The sequence below is a fragment of the Stylophora pistillata genome, chromosome 1, assembly GCF_964205215.1.
Source record: "Stylophora pistillata chromosome 1, jaStyPist1.2, whole genome shotgun sequence".
Lineage (NCBI taxonomy): Eukaryota > Metazoa > Cnidaria > Anthozoa > Scleractinia > Pocilloporidae > Stylophora > Stylophora pistillata.
In genome coordinates, this window is record NC_142519.1 from 42,591,137 (window position 1) to 42,610,692 (window position 19,556).

Genomic DNA, 19,556 nt, shown 5'->3' on the forward strand with positions numbered 1-19,556 from the left:
ATCAGGCCTGTACGGGATTGGAACCACTGACCTCTGCGATACTAGTGCAGCGCTCTACCAATTGAGCTAACAAGCCAACTTAGGGAGCAGGCCATTAAGTTGATTCGTAATAAATCTGTGATGATAAATCAGATATGATGAATATATGAAGTTCATATACTTTGAACTGCGGTTATAGATACGTATGATGCACGATCTTCGCAGTAGAAAGTGCTATTTATGCAATAGCAAAAATCAGACCTGAAAAAAATCAGGCCTGTACGGGATGTGAACCACTGACCTCTGCAATACTACTGCAGCGCTCTACCAATTGAGCTAACAAGCCAATTGTTAGAGCGCTGACTAATAACAATATACTATATCACTTATGGCTAATTATATGTTTACGTTACTTAGTTAAATATGGTATTTACAGTACACCACTGGCAATTACAATTACTTTTCTTACATTATTCACATCTCTGTTTTTTTTTTCATTGTTATTATTATTTTGCAGTAACACATGATATGAACAAAAAAGCGAAAAAAAAAAAGGTTTGTTGACAATATTAATTTGTATTTTACTACCTTAGATAAAGTTCTCAATTTTCCTTGTATAAATTGTAACTTACTAAGATTTTTTCATTATTTTGACCACAGTTTGTATATGTATCTTTTGTTAATAGGATAAGCAAATCCAGCTGGGGTCGGAGGTAATATCGCTAATGGCAGGAGGGAGGTAAATCTGAAGTAAAATTTGGTTAACAGATAAATTTATGTGGGTGTTTTTAAAAATATTGAACCACTAGCCTCCTGGCTAACCAGGAGCTAGCCTCCCGGTTAGCTCAATAGTTAGCTCAATGGATAGCTCAATGGTTAGCTCAATGGATAGAGCACTGGACTGTAGTGCGGGAGGTTGAGGGTTCGAGCCCCGGCAGGACCAACACTCAAGGTCTTAAAATAATTGAGAAGAATTTGCTACCTTTTCTATAACATCAAGAAATGGTTAGATATTCTAGTCTTCTCAGATAGGGACGAATAAATGGAGGTCCCGTCTCCTGCAGGGTTGGGGTAGGAGACGTTAATTTCCCACACACGAGATTACTGTGTGATGGATGTCCTCCCCTGGGGTGGGATGGGTGGGTTAGGACAGCAGGTCCACATCAGCTACTACAGCTGCCAATTAATCAACCTGCTTAAACAAATAAATAAATAAACTTCAAACTTCAACTTCAATATATGATTTCTGGATAGAATTGAATACTCACAGGGCACTGACCAAGAAGGTGTGTTCTAGTGAATCAGGATTTTTGCATTAAAAGCATTAGTCATCATTTCTGATTTTGAATTGCTTGATTTCCTTATTAGTGACATTATATTCTGGGGAAAACCTTATAACCAAATCCTCTTAGCTTGTCACTTGTTGTTTTGTAAGTTTTAATTGTGTAAGATCTGTTTCCAACCAGAGTCAAAGTTCACCAAATGTCTTTACCATCTTTTAACGGCAGTAGGTTCTGTCCTAATCTTTTCTTGAAGTAATTTGTGGTAATCTTTACATCTACATTTAGTTAGAGATAGCTTTGTTTTTAGACTGATAGAAAATATCCCATTCTTCTAATATATTTCTGTGTGTTACAGGCGTTAATGCCTGTGCTTTTCTCTTCAAATAGTTTGGGATTGCAGCAATAAGTTGAAAATTTTTAATAGTTTGGTTCAACATTATATTTCCTTTGAAAATTTTCTAGAGATAAGAACTTTAACCGTCTCTATTTAATATTAGTACTTTTCCAAACAAATATTTCCAGAAAATAGATTTGCTCTCTGTTGTAATTTCTTTATTGTTCCAAAGAATAAATTCACTATTGTAAACATCAGGATAACCCCTGCGTAATTACTTGAAATAGCCTAACATCTCGCTATAAAAAAAGAGGCATTTTCTTGTCAAAGTGCTCAGAGTTGTAATTACATTTCAATAGGAAAGATAATCCTCCATATTTATTAAAATAACTATTAGGGATAGCTTGCCAGGTCTCATTTGTGAAATTTAGAAACCTGCCTAACCAGCTCAAGTGTAGTGATTTTACCACAGTGGACATTTGGGAAGTTCACACCACCATATTTTACTTCATCCTTTTTATTTTTCCACAAGAATTTGAAAATTCTATCTTGCACTGTTTTAATAACTGTTTCAGGAACACTTAGCATTGAGGCCTGAATGTTTTCTGGTTTCTTTTCTGCAATTTTTTATAAGAAATTACAGTCTACTTGTGTGGATCATTTCTTTGCTTGATTCAATTTCATCTGCTGGTCTAATGAAATTTGTGTCATGAGAAATTAGTATATCTTCTGTAATAACTGAACCACTTGTTCATCAGTCACCATTTGCTGATTATAGGATATGAAAAATTGAATTAATTTCCCTCGTGTTTTTATTTTCTTTTTTTTTTAGTTAAGTTTAGTTTTGTTTTGTTTTTATAGAGATGACACAATGTCAGCTAATGAAAAATAGATGATTTGGCTGCACTTGTCTAGATTTCTACAAAAAACAACCTTTGGAACCATTTAAAAAGGTTTCAAGAGTCTAAGTTTAACATGATCTTAGGAAAGATCATTTCTTAATTCAATTCCTTTCAAAATTGTGAAAATCTTTAAAATAGTGATGAGCATCAAGCCTCCAATAACTCTTGCTGAAGAGGTGATGAAAGAGTAAACACATAGTCAGCTGTAGAAATGATTTTCAAGAGTAGCAGTGAAAAACAATTTAATAAGAACCATGACATGTGTTATCAACTAACTTACTGACTCACAATGCCTCAGCTGCAACTAAATTAATTGGCAAAATTGGGTCCACTAATTTCTTTCCATTAGCTTACTAATGACAACATCATCTGACTTCTGACAGTATAAGTGTTTAGTTTATTACTGTGGTTCATCAACCTGACCAAAAGAAAGATCATGCTTCCTCTAAATTTTTTATTTGACCTTACTAAATGCATCTTTCAAACAGCCTGAGTAAAAACATGTATAACTTCAACATACTTTCTCCCCCATTTTCTAAATGTGAAAATTAAGGAATAAAGGTAGTAGTTTCTAAAGAAGCTGTGGTGCTTGCGTCAGTGGGTGTAACATGGTAATTTGGTTTTATCAGCTTAGTTGAAATTATAAATTGGCCACTGTAAAAGAGTTAAAAAGCTGGCGTTTGGAGCGTTAGCCCTTAATGTCAGAGCGGATGGAGGAATTGTGAGTTGTGTGTGTGTGTGTTTATATGCAGAAAGTGGAGCTATGCTATTGGTGAGAACATGGTGACGAGAAAAACAAGAATGAATTAATGGAATGAATTAACAGCGGTCGTTGATAACTATTAACAAACAAATATAACTGCATGGAAAATTAGGAAACAGATACATGAAAAGACACTTCTATTTCAACTGAGGCAATTCAGTACCTTTTCAGTATAGTTTTTCCTACTTAATCAGACCTGACCATGATTTACATTTGTGTGAGAGATTTCAAGTATACTTATACCCTACATCATCAACAAGGAAAATGATTTTCACTCGAACAGTATACTCAAAGTGTACTTCAAAAATGGTACTGCAGCTGTACTTAAGTAAGTGCAGTACCATTGAAGTATGATTGCAGTATAACTATTATTGATGCAGTATACTTGTACTATACTTAAAGTAAACTTCATGGTTATCTTTTTTGGTAAGGGATGCAGTCGGAATTTTCCTTTTGTGACGTTTGTAGTGCTGCCTGTCGATCAATAAGTTGGGCGCGGTGAAGACTCACTTGAACGACAGAAACAAGGTAACCAGGTTTTTTTCGAAAAACTGGCACAGTGACATCTCTACATAAACGACGAAGTCCTAGAAACTGAGAAAAGGGAATGGCATTCTTGACATGAGATGGGTGCGAATATGAATACAGAAAGTAGTGTGAGTTTGTAGGTTTGTGATACACACTAGTGCATATACCATTTTCTTTAATTGAAACTTTGATGTCTGAAAAGGATAAAGAACTGTCGGAAATTTCCTAGGTATATGTTAGGGCTGGTTGAAAGGAATTGACTGCGGTTGTATACTGAATTAGCTCCTCTGCTGATCACGAAATACTTAATAGCAAAATAGAGTCATTTTAATGGACTTAAGGACGTTGAGTTAGACTGGTTTCGAAACTATCTGACAGACCGAAAACAACTCGTAAGTTTTGGTAAAGAGATCTCTGATCCAGGTCTTATTACCTCGGGTGTCCCGCAAGGGTCAATTCTTAGCCCTTTACTCTTTGTCCTGTTTGTCAACGATCTGCCTATAGTTCTAAAACGATGCCAGATTCTGATGTACGCTGATGATACAGTTATGTATTTCACCGCTAGTAATGCCCAAGAAATAAGTAGTACACTTACCAGTGAACTTCCCAAGGTTAATGACTGGCTTTTAGACAACAGTCTTTTTACTCACCAAGGCAAAACTGGATGTGTTTTATTTTGTACTAGCTCTAGGTTAGCAAATGCTAATCTCTCTGTGAATATCGATGGCAAGGAGCTAACACGGGTTGCTGAGTATAAATACCTTGGTGTAATCTTGGATGAGTCGCTTTCATGGAACGCACACGTAAATTATGTAATAAGCAAAGTTAGTAAGAGAATAGGAATTCTTGGCCGCACCGGGCGTAGCATTAGTATGCATACTGCTGGTATAATTTGTAGATCATTTATTCTTCCTGTTCTTGATTATTGTGATGCCGTTTGGAACTGTTGCGGCCATACGAATGCTGATAATATAGAAAAATTGCAGAGACATACGGCAAGGATTATCATGCAAACTAACAGCAGTGATGAAGCGCTAGCTCACCTTAATTATGATACGCTGGGACTTAGACGGGAGATTCACACGTTAAACCCTGTGAAGAAATGTCTCGATAAGCGCTGCCCACAATTTTTAATGGACTACTTTTATTTTAATAGAGATATCATACAGAGAAAGACGCGGCAAAGTAATCATCTCCGTCTTCCCTCCATCAAACTAGAATGTACAAAAAAAAGCTTTTTATTATCATGGATGTAAATTTTGTAATCGTAATTTGTAGTTTTTATGAATAGTTTGTAATAAACTTTAACCTCATTTTTAGGATTTTTCTTCTATTAGCTTAGTTAGGATTAGTTTTGAGTATTTTTATATTTCTTTTATCTAGGGCCTCTAAGGATATCAGTTTTTGTAACTGTGGGAGTTACCCTAGCTAAATAAAAGTATCTACTACTACTACTACTACTACTACTACTACTACTACTACTACTACTACTGCTACTGCTACTGCTACTGCTACTGCTACTGCTACTGCTACTGCTACTGCTACTGCTCCTGCTCCTGCTCCTCCTCCTCCTCCTCCTCCTCTCTGCGGGGTAGAGGAGGAAGCGCCGATACAGTCGTCAATATAGCGACTGCAGAGTTCAGGTTAGGGTCATTTATTGGCTGAAAAATTAGTATTCGACAAAACCTACAAAGAGATTGGCATAGCTGGGTTCCATTTTAGTACCCATGGCTAAGCCATTGGTTTGTTTGAAATAATTGTCCCCGAATGAAAAACAATTTAGTGTAAGTACTTGTTCGGCTATGCGAAGTAGTGTTTCAGATCTAGGTTCCTTAACAATGCGTTGATGAAAAAAATGTTTGAGGGTCAGAAGACCTTCGTCATTGGGAATGACAGTATAAGGTGATGTAGTATCCACAGTGAAAAGAAGTTTGCCTTGGCCGAGGAAATTAAAGTGGCGAAAAATTTGAAGAGCGTGTTGGCTGTCTTTGATATATGATAGTAAAGTTTTGACGATGGGAGCCATAATGTTGTCTAAATAGTTGGAAATAAGTTCGGTGGGAAAACTGGAAGCCGAGAGAATGGGTCGACCTGGGTTGTTAGGTTTGTGAATTTTAGGGAAAAAGTCAATAGAAGTTCTAGGAGTGGTAATGATGAGATTTTTTGCTGTGGCCGGCAATTCTTGTTTAGCTTGTTTAGTTGAGTTCGTTAATCGTATTTTTGACAGTGTTTTGATTAGTGAAAGTGAGATCTTTGTCAACCTTTTGATTAAAAGAGGTGTCAGAAAGTTGCCGCAAAGCTTCTTTTTGGTAAAGGTCGATCCTCCAAAACAACTACTGCGCCGCCCTTGTCGGCTGCTTTGATAACAATGTCTCTGCGTTTTTTTAGGTTTTTTTAGTGGCGACCACTCTTCAAAGGAGAGATTGGAAAAGTTAGTGCTACGATTGAATTTAAGTTTGTTAATATCGTGGCGAAATTTTTTGATAAAAAAATCTAGTGATGCGAACCTGGCCCTCTGGAGGAGGCTATTTAGACTTCGAATCTGAAGTGTTTCGAAAGTGTATTTGCGCGAGGTGTTAGAATGAAAGTTTATTTACAATTTGTCACTATTAGCACTGAAAAGCCTCATTGGGGGAGTGGTCAATTAGTATTAAGATTTTAACTATTATCATCATGATTATCATGATTATTATTATCTTATTATCATTATCATCATTACTTCAACTTCGTGTTAACGGAAACGTGGTCGGAACGTTTTCACAACTTAACCATCTTTCAAAATCACTCGTCTTTAAAACACTTTACTGACGAGGTACTACTTTTCTTGTCTTCTCTATTTATGTGGTCTTGTTGCAGTGGAGTGAGAGAAGGAGATATCCGAAGATAATCGCCAACTTCGGAGAACAAAAAGGGACGTCACTTGGTGAGTCTCGCCTCCATTTCACACTTTTTCTCGACAAAAAAGAAAATAGGCACTGCTTTGTGGAGGTTTCAACACTTTGGGTAAACCCAGAACGAAAGATATTAAAACAGCCCGTTAGAAGTGCCAAAAATATTTGAAGTTGTCGATGAGGATTCTGTCTACTGATAACCGACGGCATCAATGAGCTCTGTTGCTCTGTTTTATCCTTTGCATCTTGTTTGTTAAGGTCAGTGTCACAAGTTCTACAGACAAATTATAGAGCGCAGTAAAGCAGTACCCTTGGTATCATTTATTACTCTGGAAAGTTGATCGATTCTGAACACTCTGAGCTTGGGCAACCGAAACAGACAGAACTGCCCCTATGACTGTTTATCGTAATATATTGATAATACTTTCACATAGGATGAAAAAACAGTTGTATTCCCTCTAGGACATGTGTAAATCAACTCAAGATGTGTTGCTGAAACAGGCAAAGCAGGAAATAGCCATGGGGAAATGTAAGAACAAAGTGGACTGTATGACTGAAGAAATCGAAACGTTAAAGAGAATTACTACAGAGGATGCTAGGCCTAAACAAGCGAGTAGCAGGTTGGTGTGAACTAATGAGCCAACTATTAAAGTCAATAACTTTTCTGATTAATTAGACACATATCACTGATCTATATATACAAAAAAAAACTAAACCTCGCTGGGCTTTTTTCATGCTTAATTGGTTATATCAACTAATTTGAAATAGTAAATTGGCCACCGTAACGAATAAAAAAGCTGACGTTTCGAGCGTTAGCCTTTCGTCAGAGCGAATGGAGGAATTGTGGGTTGTATGTGGTTTTATATGCAGAAAGCGCAGCTACGCCATTGGTGGGAACATGGCAACGAGAAAAACACGAATAAATTAGTGGAATGAAAAGCTTTCGTTGATACCTGTGGGATTAAGAGTGCCGATTTGAAAGATTAATTTGTTCAAGAGTTTTGCGGTTTTCCGTGTTGCGTAAATGTAAGGAAAGACCGCAGATAGCCATATGTTGTTTAGAATGATTAGGTAAATTAAAGTGTCTAGCGACTGGTTTAGATGCGTCCTTGTCATTCCTGTCCACGACGCGAAGGTGTTCTCGGAATCGGTCAGCTAGTCGTCTTCCTGTTTCGCCGATGCATAACTTTTTGGAATAAGTGCAAGTTATGCAATAGATAACCTTGGCGGAGGTGCACTTGAAGTGATCGGCGATCTAAGTGGATCACATGGGTCCCGATATTTTCTCAGCATTGTGAATGAAGGGACAAGTTTTGCATCGTGCGCGAGCGCATTTAAAAGTGCCAGGTTGGTCATTAGTTTGGAATGAGCTTCTGACCAAAAAATTGCCTATGTTTTTGTCGCGTTTGAATGAAATAAGTGGAGGTTGCGATAGTGCCAGTCTTTGGATCGTTTTGAAGTAATATAACTTTTTGGAGAAAATCTATAACATTTGCCAGATCGACAGTAGGAGCTGAACAGGCTCTTAAGTCGAAGACGGTACGAAAAGGAAAGCGGGAGGAAAAACAGCGATGACGGGGAATGGGTAAGGAAGAGGGCGCTCCCCCTTCCTTACCACTCCCTTACAAGCTACTTCATTCGGAGTTAATTCCAACTGCCGTTAGGGGACTGTTGACAAGCTCTATCGACAGTCAGGCACGTGTGGTTAATGAGGTTTTTTAGTAGCGTAGTAATCGGCCAAAAGATTTTGCATGGATTACATAAAGCACTACCCACGTTCCTGCTACCTAGCTAGTCATTTTCTTTTTAATTTCTATGATTACTAAACTTTGTTCCTATAGGAAAATTAACGTGAAATAAGAAATCCGGCTTTTTCTGATAGAGAGGCTACAGTGTAAACTCGTCCAACAAAAATGAAATATATGCTTACGTTCCGTAAGTATTTGAATGAAAATAAAGCCTTGGAAAAGTCTTACATTTCAATCAAAACAATCAACAAAGTCATGGTGCGAAAAGCTAACAAAACTCAACTGAACTCCGAAAGAGAGTCCTCGTCAATCCCAGTGTCAAGTTCAAGGTCTCTTAAACGTGACTTGTTAACTGATCAGGTCACGCTGTCGCGCAGGAATATTCCAAAAATACCAAGAAGGAGAAAAAGCGGAAACTGCCTCGAAAGAAGTTCAAGATTGGATTTAATTTGTAGCTATAGTTCGCTGGTAGAGCGGAGCTCAAGATGACTGATCATGGGCTTAGCTTAGCTCTATTGGTGGACTTTGGCTGAAGAAAAAGACTAAAATTTTCCTGTCTCGAACGACCAAAAAAATTGAAACGAAAAATGCGCTCACGAAGGTTTTTCTTTCTTTGGGCTGTTTTCAACCGAAACGGAGGTGATTTGTTTTACGACCCCATTTTCTTACAAAAACTGTCTGGAAAACTTGGCCTGCAGAGGACATGCCACATTTTATCGCGCAATAGAACTAAAATATCGCGTGATAAATGTTTCTTTATCGCGCGATTATTTAATTAGTATATGGCTGGCAGCACCAGCGGGAAGATGACGCGAATCCTTTGTTCTGATTGGCTACCCGAGCGGGCAGGGCAAGATGGGCCCATCTTACCCGCTCAGGACTGCCCGCTTTGGTCCCGCGCAAGAGAAAAAGTGTGTGGGGCGGACTTTAAACTTCGTAACTTTTGGACAGTGTTGGCGACGAAGTCGCTATAAGCGACAGAAGAAACAATCAAAACAAAGTTAGAATTAAACGAGCCTCGTGGGCACATTGTGCTACAATCACGGTTGGCTTTCTTTCCCGGCTCTCGAAATAAACAAGTCATTATTGAGTCTTAGTAATTTCAAAGCGAAATATTTTTTCCATATACTGAATCCTTTATTGACCAAGCTTGTTCGGTCAAGATGGCTGGATATTATCCTCGTTCTTTTATTTTGTTTTTATGGACCTCAACCTCGTCTCAGTGCATAAAAACGCTAAAAAAGAACTGGGCCAACATCCAGTGATCTTGACCTCAAGCGTGGTCAATAACGCGTATCACAGGATCGTGAGATGCCCATAAAGAATCGACCGCCCGATAATTTAGAATTTATCGCGCCATAGTTTTTCACTTATCGCGATATGATTTCGATTTCTCGCACGATATTTTGCTTTTATCGAGCGATAAACGAGATTTATAGCGCGATAAAATTGAATTTAAAAAGTGGATAGCCTGTCGTCTATGGGCCACAGTATGTTTTTGCCTAGAGGAGAAGGAAGAAATACTCGCCCCATCGACTTGCACGAGTACAGTAGAGTAGGAGATCAATATACATGCTACAGGGCTATTAAACTTGTGACTGAATTTAATTTTTTTTTTTCAGGGCACAAAGATGGTGTCTGGGAAATCGGCGTCGTTAATTTAGCAGTGGCTAAGAAGAAGGTTGACAAACTGTTAATTTGCATATTCATTTGAACAATAATTAAGAAACTCCTTCCTGGATTGCCCGAGCTATTCCTCTCAACTGAGGCCTTTGATCTATTGTCGGATTTTAAACCAAAAAGGTTTTGATTTATGAATAAATCAATATCATTACTTCACGATCTCTGGGTCGTCCTTTCATGTGTAACACCCTCATTCATTTGCGCATAACTTCTTTAACTTAATCTCTCTGGCTTTTATGGTTTGATGCTCAATCTACGACTACGTCACAGCATTGTCCAAAGAATAATTGCTTTCATATTGCCTTTCCGTGAATCGTTCGTGTTTGTGTTTGAAAATATGCGAAGAGGGGCCCTGTTCTGGAGGGAATTTTCTCTTCAGATTTCCTTTACCAGCACGGATATCAGCTGCATTGAAATTCCATCGCCCGAGTGTCACTGGCACCTTCAGTTAAGGAAAAAAAATGTTTCAAAAACCATATAATTTTTATCCCAACCAGTACAAGGTACATCATTATGAAATAACAACATTGACTACGCTTTGTAATTCCAAATATGATCTGCCTGAACATTTAGATGCTACAAATAACATTTTATTTATTGACGCAAATAATAATCTTTTTTTTTTTTTCTATGGTCAGAGTAGCAGCTGTTTGTGAACTACTCGATGTGGTTTTCACGAATTAAAGGTTTGCAGCCAGATTACTGAGTTGATTTTGAAAAAGGTCGTTTCTTACCTCTTGATTGTGTTTTTTGTTCTTTGAGATGTGAAGACACGATAATAGCGTTGTTAATTATTCGACGTATTTTTAAAAGTGAAGACAGAAATGTCTCGGTTTTAATTTCCTTAAGGAGAACAGACAGCATTCTCGTCTTTTGACAGTTGTCATCAAACCGCCTCCCGGTTAGCTCAATTGGTTAGAGCGCTGGACGAATAAACCGTAGGTCCCGTCTCCTTCATCTAATTGATAGTCCTTTTTACAGTTCCCGGCGCCATATTGAATGTGTAACCGCGCAAACATGATAGCGAGGTTAGTGTTGAGTCGCGTTGCGAGTTCTTGTGAGAGTTTAGTGAAATGTGGTGGTGCTCTGTCCTTTTCATCGAGATATTTCAACAATGAACGATACTTTCCCTACGCAGGATATCCCTCCTTCTTCTTCGAAAGGAAGAGGAAGACACTGTGCCGCTTTTTGGTTGTGCTAATAGCTATTATGACACAGCAGGCAATCCAACAGGTCTGCATTTCTTCTAGTTTCCGAATGACTTCCAGCAGTGAATCAGATGGTGCAATCTCCTGAATCGCCAGCATGGAAAGGACGGATTCTTCATCACAAAATCAATTTTTTTGTGCTCAGAACATTTCAAAAAAGAAGACATGCGAAAAAACGTGGGCAGGTCGCTGGAAATTGGTGAAAGGTTTATAATGTTTGTACGGTTGTTTTGTTGCTTGGATACCGAAAGAAAATGCCTGCTTTGATTTTCGGTATTGAAGTGTTTATGTTGGGATTTTTGTTTTTTTTTGGGGGGGGGATTTTTTTCTCCTTATTAAAATGGTGATATTTATATTTCTTTGTGTACTGTGGTCTTATACGATATCTGTGAACTGAATGTAAAATTATAAAATTGTAATGTACAATTAAAATGTAAAATTATAAATTTATAAAATGATGAGTTTAATTATTATATATATGGGCAGAACCATCTCGATTTAACTGGTCAGTACCGAAAAAACTATGGAAAATGGGTCCCAGTAGCAACTGTGCCAACTGAAGGAGAGTCATTTCAAGTTGAACAGGAATTATTTCACCAAGAAGTTAAAGCACCTGTGTCAACTGTCAATGCTGCTTCACCTTCACCAGCTCAAATTTAATGCTCAAATTGATTTAGGTGTAATCTTTCCTTACATTAAGAAATATTAATATTAATGTTGTTAGTACTCAGGGAAAAAAAGATGATGTTGGGCTTGTAAAATCAAGATAAGGTACCATTGTACATTGTGTAAATAAGGGAAGTGATTGGCATGACAATAAAACGCGAGTTAAACTATGTCTTTATGGGAAGGAGCTTCAAAATTCTATTCTTCAAACATAACATTTCGAAGAGCCTATTGACAATAATTAACATTATTATTCACAGGAGAAAAAATAAACAGTTCTGTACAGTCTAAAATAATCCTAGTTGTTGCATATTGAGCAAACTCTTGCAGCATATTTTTGTGAACAAGTTCTTGTGCTGGAAATGGGAAAGGTTCTTTCAGTTCCACATAGTTAAGATTAATCCATGTAATGCAGATTCTGGACACCAGGCTCTTGCTGATCCCAAATCTATCAGCAAGATCTTGTACAAATAACCCAGCCTTTAGTCTCATAAGTATGAGCAAAAATTCATCCAAGAATGACAATTTCTTGAAGGCCCTGGCTTAGTTCTGTTATCATCTGTTTGGTATGGCTGACTCTCTTTCGACAATTTCTCTCCTTTCCAGTACTGCATCTTTGCCAGCACTGGGTCAATAAAATTATAGAAGCTTATGAGTGCTCCATAGTTTGGGAATCCAGTATAAAATAGAACCGCAGACTCATCTTTAATTTTGTCAATTGAAAATTGGCACGCCAATAAATATCCCCCTCATTTCCAACTTCACTTAGTTTTTCTTTCAAGTCAGCTAATTGTACTTGCAGTGGCTCTATTTCCCGTTGCAGCTTAAGAACATCTGATTGTTGCAGGGCTGGTGAAGATGAAGCAGCATTGACAGTTGACACAGCTGCTTCAACTTCTTGGGGAAATAATTCCTGTTCAACTTCAAATGACTCTTCTTGAGTTGTCACAGTTGCTACTGGGACCCTTTAAGCAGGCATTTTCCATGTTTTTTTCGGTACTGACTAGTTTAATCGAGATGGTTCTGCCCATATATATAATAATAAACTCATGATTTTATTAAATTTTTAATTTTACATTTTAATTTTACATTATAATTTTATAATTTTACATTCAGTTCACAGATATCGTATAAGACCACAGTGCACAAAGAAATATAAATGTCACCTTTTTACTAAGGAGAAAAAAATCCCAGCATAAACACTACAATACCGAAAATCAAAGCTCCATTTTCTTTTGGTATCCAAGCAACAAAACAACCGTACAAACATTATAAACCTTTCACCAATTTCCAGCGACCTGCCCACCTTTTTTCGCATGTCTTCTTTTTTGAAATGTTCTGAGCACAAAGAAGTTGATTTTGTGATGAAGAATCCGTCCTTTGCATGCTGGCGATTCAGGAGATTGCACCATCTGATTCACTGCTGGAAGTCATTCGGAAACGAGAAGAAATGCAGACCTGTTGGATTGCCTGTTGTGTCATAATAGCTATTAGCACAACCAAAAAGCGGCAGTGTCTTCCTCTTCCTTTCGAAGAAGAAGGAGGAATATCCTGCGTAGGGAAAGTATCGTTCATTGTTGAAATATCTCGATGAAAAGGACAGAGCACCACCACATTTCACTAAACTCTCTCAAGAACTCGCAACGCGACTCAACACTAACCTCGCTATCATGTTTGCGCGGTTACACATCCAATATGGCGCCGGTAACTGTAAAAAGGGCTATTAGATAATTTGATTAGATAGGGGACGTTAAAGAACCCACATCACGAGTTCACTGTGATGTGGTCTGGGCTATTTACTGGGAATTTGGAGGAGGGGGCAACTGTCAAAAAAAAAAGAAATTCGCCTTTGTTGACTATAAACTCCCACTGGCAGTCTGACAAAGTATCCCGCACAGTGTTATAAAGCGCCTTCAACATAGGATAAGAGCGCTATAGAAATAAAAGTTATTATTATTATTATTGTTATAAACAATTTGTGAATATAGAGGTAAGTCTGTAGTAACTGGATCGGTTCTTTTTAATATAACTAGCCCATCTTATTTGCTCACGTCACCTTTAGGTGTTGATTAAATTGAATCATGGGCATGATTAAAATATTTCGAAAGGAAATAATCACAATTATTTTCTACTGATTATTTCAAGCGTTATTGTCAGTGAGAAAGTGTCCCAGAGGGTGGAGACGAGTGAACCGATTTTACAGAAACTTGCAGCCGTAGGTAACCTTGATAAGATATTCGAAAAGCCAAAGGCGTTTTGTTTGCTGCCTTCAGTTAATGACTTTATTAAAATAATCCTAGTTCTATTCAAGAGTTAAAAGTAACTGCGAATACTTGTGGAATATCGGGAAAACGGCTCTGAAGCCCTAAAGGCTCTAAAGGGGGAGTCGGCGTGGTGCTTTCGATCGGGAAATCCGGATTTTTAGATTTGAAATTCCAGATTTGGGATGTTTTAGTAAAACATGCAAAGCACCAACGGATTTCGATGTTGAAAAATCCTTCCTTAAGGTAGATTTCAATTTTAAAAGATTCCAGAGCCAATACATGAAAGCTGATATCTTTGCCGTTTTACAGCTATCGGTGAACCAATAGAGACCCCACCTAGAACAGCCGTAGTCAGTTGCAAATCCCTCTTTAGATTTCCCAAAAGTTGTGAGACATAGAAATTCATGTTTTCTCAGCGTCGTATCTCATTTTTGGATTTCTTGTTTTACCGCAAAATCCAAATTCCGAATTTGAAAATCAAAATCCAGATTTTGCAATCAAGAGAACAGATTTCTTTGAACGCGATTTCTTAGTTCTGATTGGCCGTGACTACCTCTCGACCCAGTTTCCTGAGAACCGCATTCAAAATGGTGGACAGCCGTGAATTTAGTAGTGAAAAAATTGATGTCGCACTGTAAAGTCAGGACGGTTCGTTCGACAGCTGTGTTACATTTGAAAACCTGTTCTCAAAAAAGAGTATTCTCCTCTTCACTTTGTACGACGGATGTGTGAAGTAACTTCCACCCTCCGGGATGAAAATTCTCATTTGTACTTCGACAGGTGAGAGGTCTTAGTGTGACTTTCAACCGATTCAGTGTCCATGAAATGTATCTTATTAGGACCATTACGTACTCATCCTTTAACAAATGTGGAAAGAACCGATCACCAAGCAATAGGTTGGTGGACAAAGCTGTGACCTCAAGTCCAGGGACTGAACATCAAACATGGACCAACCCTTTGATGTTTTCGTTTTTGTCCTTCGTTAGTCACGATAAACACCAAGAAACTTAGGCGTTTAAACAATCAAAATCCTTCCTTCGAAATGAATAAGCCATTTTCCTTCCCTTAATATCGGCCACGAAGTGAGGCGAGAAATCGATAAAATGAATTTATTCCTCCTTCAGTATAATAGATTGACGCACTAGAAACAAAATGTATCAAGATTGAAACTCATAAATTGATAATGTTTAGATCAAAGAGCATTTTCCTTAGTTTTGTTGTTCTCTTCTTCTTTTTGTTGGGAAAATGCATTTACATCTTCGTCGCTCACCACACCACAACAAATCGTGCGGCCATTATTCCAAATAAGAAACAAAGCAAGTTCGAATTCATTCAGCAAAGTTTGAGAAAGCAGTGACATGGTTGCTCAATATCACCACTCATGTTACACAGTTATGTAGGGAACTCATATTGATTCTAATGAACTCAGTGTTTAAGTTGCTAGTACAACACTCCCCTCCATGATTATAATAAACAACAAGGTACATGCATGTAGTGGCTTCTTCCAGTCATCTGAGGGACTTTTTTTTTATAGAGCATGAGATTATGAAATGCTGATATTTTTAATGGCAGATTGAAGTGATAATGAATACTGCTGACAGAGATGACCTGCAGAGAAAGTTTGGATGCAAAGGAAAACATATTGGATTTGTTTTTATATGTTAAAGAAGCTGCTTCCTGCAGGTAAAAATAAATATTCTTTAGTGGAAGGAGGAGGGGATAATATACACTGCCACTTGCAACTGTTTAACCTTGGCCCCCAGTTATAGGCCTATCTACCTGTGAACAAGAAAATACATGCATAGATTTAGTTATTAAAACTCCCTGACCCCCCAGAAATTAAAGCTCTCCTCAAGCCTCTCTTGTTTAAATAAGAACAAAGGTGGAAGCACTACTGCTGTAAATTAGACATTAAAATTTGTAATACTGAGTTAAGAGAAAAGATGGGCTCCAGGAAGAAGGTCTGAACTTCTTTTTAGTTATGTTCCAATTTTGTTCAGGTCGTTAGTTTTGAATTCAATTCTGTTCCAAATGTACTGAAATGAATGCAATTTATCAAGGCAAAACTTTTTTTTGATTTTTTCTAATTATTCATTTTCCTTCTCTTCTTCCTTGTTTAAGTATTTCAATGGTAATTACACATTAGTCACTATATTTTATAAAGTAGCTTAACTCAAATGCTGTTGGTCAAAATGCATCACGTGACTGAGTGTGCCCCAACTAAAACTGGGGAGTGTACTGGTGATATTTCTCAGTTTATTTTTGTCAAAATGTTTAACAGCTTTGGTATAAGAAAATATTTTGTAATGGTCACTTTGCCAAACAAGGACAAACCCCTCAAACTCCATTCATGATTGGTTGATAATTTTTTGAATGTCACTTAATCTTTCATGAAAATTTTGTTCAATGATCTTTCCTTGATCACACGAGAAGTGAATTCCTAGCATTTTAACTCCAGTGTACCACTCAAGACCCATACATTTTGCTAATGAATTCTTATTTGCCCCAATCCATATCACTTTAGTTTCTTAAATAAATGATTCATTTTTAAACCAAAGCAGTTTTTCAAAATTGTTCAGGATTTGCAAGACGATTTCTACCGAATAGGTGTTCACCAGAGTAGTAGTCATATCATTGGCATATAGGAGTGTTCTACTTTCATCATTATCGATTTTTATTCCTTTAACGTGCTCATTTGATCTAAGAGATATAACTAAAATTTCATTTGCCATAACAAATAAATAGGGTGACAAAGAGTTGCCTTGCCTTACACAGGGTTGTCATTAGAAGCCGGTAGGCGGCGGAAATCCGCCGGCTGTCAGACCATTTTGCGCCGGCTACTTTGTGAAGCAGAATTTTTGTAATAATTTGGATATATCCACAAAGTTGTAATGGTAAATTGGCCACCGTAACGATTACAAAAGCTGACGTTTCGAGCTTTAGCCCTTCGTCGGAGCGAAAGAATTTTTGTAATATTGAGATCTGTCTTCCCAAGAAATCTTTCTTTTTGTAAATCTGAAGCTTAGTTTAGTGATCATTCTCTTGTATACTCCTGATGTTATGGAAGACAGAAAAACCTAAAAACCTATACAGGAAATACTGTACAAAAACTATCAGTGGTACAGCTAACTAACGAGTAACATGAAATGCGTGACTTAGCGAAGCACGAAACTGATCGCAATTCACACGTGCGTTGATGCTTCGAAAATCGAAAATGGATGGCCAGCGAAGAAAGCGATCTCTTCAAGATTACTTTTCAGGTCAATCGAAGAAGACGAAATCTAGCGAAAACGAGGCCGGGCCACCAAGGTAAGAAAGAGTTTCGATTGCTGTCAAATATCATAATTACGAAGCTCACCGAGGCATTTAATAACACAGATATATCTCATTTAAATATAATGGCAAATTATTGCCGATCAACTACATACTTTCAAAAGAGCTTTAAGAGCGTTGGAAAAGGAAGTTTATCAAGATCTATTTCACCTTGCTGAATCAGTTGTGTTCATTCCACTCTAAATAATTACAAAGGCAGGAAGATTCGCCTTAATTTGCCGTAAACACGTACCGCTATAACGCTAAATAATCACAGAAAGATGTTCTCTTGAGTTCGGGACAGCTAGACTTTCATTAATTGCTGCTTTAGACCCGCAGAAAAGAGCATGTTTTACGTTATCCGACGGAGACATTTAGAAGGAAAATTTCGTCATTTTGTTTACGATTTCGACAAAGTTCTTCGATCATTGTAAATTTCGTTCCAACCATACGTGGCCGTCAAAGTTGCCGTCAAAGTTGCCGCCAGATTGTTTTTTTTTTTAAGATTTCGTGACGTTAGCAATTGTTCACCAAATCAATTGAATTAAAATACCTACAATTTAACTTTCTTAAAATTTATGGACCTTTTCGAGTCCTTGTTATGGATTTAAAAGGTCAAATTTTTCTTGTCATCGTGATTTGCAAAGCTCGTTGCATTCGGCGGGTGATTTCCAGATGTTTATCAGTTGTGATGTTTAGAGATAAGAGGAAATACTTTGATAGACAAAACATACGCCTATTTTAAATTCGGAAGTAGAACTTGAATCCAGGGGGTTTTCACAGCGAAAAAGGGGGAATTGAATTGCAACACGATGAACCAAATTTATAAAACAGATTCTATGGACAAAAAAAAAAAAAAAAAAAAAAAACAGAAACAAAAACAAAACAAGACAAAAACGCAATGAAAGAAAACGTTATGAGAATAGAAGGCTGAAGCATTTTCGTTGTGGAAGAAGTTCATGAAGAAAACGAATCTTCATTCATTTATTGCTTCTAGAAATTGTGACCGAGAACACCAACGTTTCATCAGAAAAAGAAAGTGGTGGAATTAAGGAAAGAAACTTTCCACGTTTGTACATATTTTTGAACTGATTTTAACATCAATGTGTGGCTAAAAATGCTACTTAAATATGCCCCAGAATGCTGGAAAGTACGCCACTGAGAGTTTCGCATTTCAAAATTTTTCGGGGGAACATGCCCTCGGGCCCCCCTAGAGAGGCGTGTTGCGTAGCAACACGCTGTGCTTGCTCCGCAAGCACAATTTACTTCAGCCGCCTACTCAGTTTAGATCAGACACCTATTACATTTTCTAATGACAACCCTGTTACACCTCTTTCTAACTTAAGAGGCTTGGAAAATAAGCTATTATTATAAACACAACTCCAGAGTTTATTAAATGTTTTTATTCATCTTATTAGGGTTGGACCAAAATTGAAGGCCTCTAGTGATCAATAAAGAAAATCCCATTCAATAGAGTCAAAGGCTTCTTCAAAATCTATAAACAGTAGAATACCAGGTATCTTAAACAATTCAGCGTGATCGATAATGTTGAGAATTGAGCAAACAACCTCTCCAATAAATCTACCTTTGATAAAACCAGACTGATTATTTATTACAATTTAATGGCAATCAACAAAATGAAATCATTACTTATAACAAAGGAAATGCCATAAGGGTGGTCCAAGACCCTATCCACAGACAAACCACCTAATTTTGCAAATATAATTTAATAATTATAATAAATATAGTTCATTAAAATCTGATATAAAAATTCTAAAATATGTGACCATGAGTTTTTGGTAATTTTACCAGTGTAATTGGGATTCATCAAGAAGTTCCTCACACCACAGTTAAAACTTGAGATACAAGATGCTGATCTAATTGAAAGTGGGAGTGAATTCCACATATCAACAATACGATTAAAAAAACTAAAGTTAAAAGTGTTTGTACGGGCATAATTCTTCTTTAAAGTCCTTCTTTCCGTCTGAAAGGGTA

General features: G+C 37.3%; 1 long non-coding RNA gene across 2 annotated transcripts; it reads left to right on the plus strand.

The window, feature by feature from the left end:
• The first annotated feature begins 523 nt into the window (after positions 1-523).
• On the plus strand, positions 524-19,262 carry LOC148742634 (uncharacterized). Of its 2 annotated transcripts, XR_016000357.1 has the most exons (6): positions 524-718; positions 6,646-6,712; positions 7,143-7,300; positions 10,051-10,109; positions 15,822-15,932; positions 18,980-19,262. It is a non-coding gene; the product is annotated as an uncharacterized LOC148742634 (long non-coding RNA). The 2 variants fall into 2 exon arrangements; XR_016000356.1 differs by lacking the exons at positions 15,822-15,932; positions 18,980-19,262 and having other exon boundaries at positions 556-718; positions 10,051-10,267.
• Positions 19,263-19,556: the final 294 nt, after the last annotated feature.